The sequence below is a fragment of the Pseudorasbora parva genome, chromosome 7 (assembly GCF_024679245.1).
Source record: "Pseudorasbora parva isolate DD20220531a chromosome 7, ASM2467924v1, whole genome shotgun sequence".
NCBI classification, from domain to species: Eukaryota; Metazoa; Chordata; class Actinopteri; order Cypriniformes; family Gobionidae; genus Pseudorasbora; species Pseudorasbora parva.
In genome coordinates, this window is record NC_090178.1 from 20,015,673 (window position 1) to 20,018,764 (window position 3,092).

Sequence of the window (3,092 nt, forward strand, 5' to 3'; positions counted from 1 at the left end):
AAATGACCAGTCTTTTTAGATAACTAACTTTTAAGACTAGTCCAAGGAGCAGTTTGTGTACTGGCCACTGTAGGGAGCGGCCATCAGAATTCCCCTTGGGTATTTGGGCAGCTCATAAATTGGGCCTGCAGACTCGCCTGCTTTCTCTTAATTTTTTCCGTATGTCTGTGTTAAGTTACTTTACGACTGATATAATAAAACACAGCTAATTACAATATATTTTAATTTAAATCAGCTCATGATATTCGGATCGTGTATTAAAAAGTGGCGCTTTCTGTTGACAGAGCGCTCTCGCTCTCGCTCTCTCCCTCTTTCTCTTTCGAGCGCGTGTGTACTGTCTGGTGTACTCGGGTCGTTGTCATGGAGAAAACAAAACAAAACAAAACAAAACCATTAACGCTACAGATATTTTTCAAGACAAATCAATAAGCAGCACAAAAGAACTAGCGACTCAAGGTACAGTGACTATCGTCAAAGACTAGAAAGACTAAAAGCGGTGGGAGAAACTGCAACACGTAACATGAATATCGTAATGATACGATAATGATACCTTCTAAGTAAAAGAGCCAATCGCTGATTTGAGTTAGAAGCTCCGAGTCATGTTCCAAATAAAAACCTGAGACTCGCGCTTTCAACTGCAGTGCACAACATTAGCAGGTCTAGCCTGAAAAATAAATATTTTAACGCTATTTGAGAAAACAACATTTATGGGACAAGTCAAGTCCGATTTGTATATATTTTTTTGCTGATTGGAATATGACGTTTTTGTGAGTTCGGCACGCAGTTTTTAGATAGTAGGTTTCCCCCATTCAAATAGAGAGAACTTGCATGGTCACTAAAATCGACTAGGCTCTGACTAAATATAATAAAGTGGTTTCGAGTCTGACGAAAGCACGAAGGCGTGGTTCGTTCGCAAGGTCAAGCTTCATTATGGCATTTCAGAATGTCTGTAAACAATCGGCAACAAGATAACTTACTTCCGAGCCGGCTAACTGTAAACAGTTACATAGTTAAAAACATGACGAATGAAGATTTTTAACTCCAACCGTTGCACTGTGCCAGTTTATATGATGCATGTCAATGGGGTGTAATTTTAAAAGAAAACATGCACAAAATTTGAAATTAAACCCGCGGCTCGTGACAACCATAGACTGTAAACACATTGATGCCATGTCTTAAGACACGAAACGATTGGTTTGTGTTAGAAACCAAACAGTATTTATATACTTTTTTTACCTCACATACAACACTCAACAGCCGCCACTGTATGAGGTCAAATGTAAGTTACATGTGTAACAATATGTAATTTTTTTGACCTCATTCAGTGGAAGAGATGGCGGTGCGCTCGCGGCTGTTGGACAGTGTTGTATTTGAGGTAAAAAAAAAAAAAAAAAGGAAAAAAAAAAGATATAAATACGGTTTCTCACACAACCAGTCGTTTCTCGTATTAAGACAGTCATCACAAGCCCAAGGGTTTAATTTTTTACTCTCATACCGTTGACATGCATTATACGACTGGCACAGTGCAACGGTTGGAGTTTAAATATGTTTAGTAACTTATGTCTTGGATTCCCTGGGAGTAAGCAGATACACATAAAATGTTCATTTTTGGGTGAACTATCACTTTAAGTGATAAAAGCTGCGTCTCATTTCTGTTTGTCGTCAGCAGAGGTCACTAGAGTAGCTACGACAGTTTTTCTCAATTGATTTGACACATTTCTCCAAATGAATGTAGTTGCTCTCAAAACTATTAACACAGCAAACTCAACACACTCTAATGTTGGCAAAACAGTTCAGTATTCACTGCATAATGAAGCACTGCAGTTTATTCTATTAATGCATTTATCAAAAATAAATACTAAAATTTGAACTGCAAGTGTGTTCTCTGTTTATTTAATAAAAAATAAGCTGTAGATACACAAATACATAAATGAAAATACACACTTTTCATGTTCTTTAATTGTGTTCTTCAAAGTTCTTTAATGACAAGTTTAGTTGTATACACTGTAAAAAAAAATTCAGGTCTCCATTTGAAAATTTTCAAGTGACTGATCACATCTAAATTTTTCAGTTGGCCGAATTGAATTTCTGTGAATTAAAATGGTACAAGTTTTTTTTTTGAAAATGGTACAAAAATGCTAGTGATCTTTGTGAAGACCAATGAAAAAGCTGCAAATGTTTTTCCTGATATATTAGATTTGGTTGGCTGTATGAACTGGGATAACATTAGGGAATTTTGTGCACAGTGTTTTGAGAAAATTATGCTTTTGATTTGTAATTTGTATGAAATGAAGGAGAATTTACTACTTGTTTAGGACAATTACAAAGTGTACAGATCACTGTGTTAAATGTTTTTAGAGCAGTTACCTGAGTTTGGAGAAATGTAGCAAATCAATTGAGAAAAACTGTAATCTTAAGGGTAAAAATTATATCATATGCACTCATATCATATGCAAGTTGTCCAAGGATGCTGGAATTCTGGTTATTTAAGAATAAAAAACATTGAGAGGGTGATTTAAAATAATAAATATCTTAATTTTTAGTTGTTTTAGCTTAATAATTGTTATGTCTTATTTTTACTCATTTTAAGTCAACTTGAGGCGTGGAAGTTTGATTTGGCACCGGGTACCCTGGTTGAGAATCACTGCTTTATTTCTTTTTAGCTTTTAACCAAAACTTTGTATTGCAAAAAACAAATTAAATAAAATGTAATATTTTGGGTTTTATTTACAATATAAATAAAACCAAAATAAATTAATATGTTATTTTTTTCTTACAACTTAAATAAAAATTAAGTGAATACAAATTTAGTGGCAAGAACAACAGTGCAAGAACATTATCACACAAAATAACATATATTAACAAATATTGATGATAACCAAACAGTTGATGGGCCCTATTGACCATTGCAATTTTTCACCATCAACTGTTTGGTTATTCGTATTTTTCAAAATAGCTTCTTTTATTTTCAGCAGCAGAAAGAAATTCATACAGGTTAAAAACAACTTGAGGGTGAGTAAATAGGCAGAATTTTCAATTTTGGGCGAACTGTCCCTTTAACTTCTGCATTTTGTACTAGGTGACCCATCGTA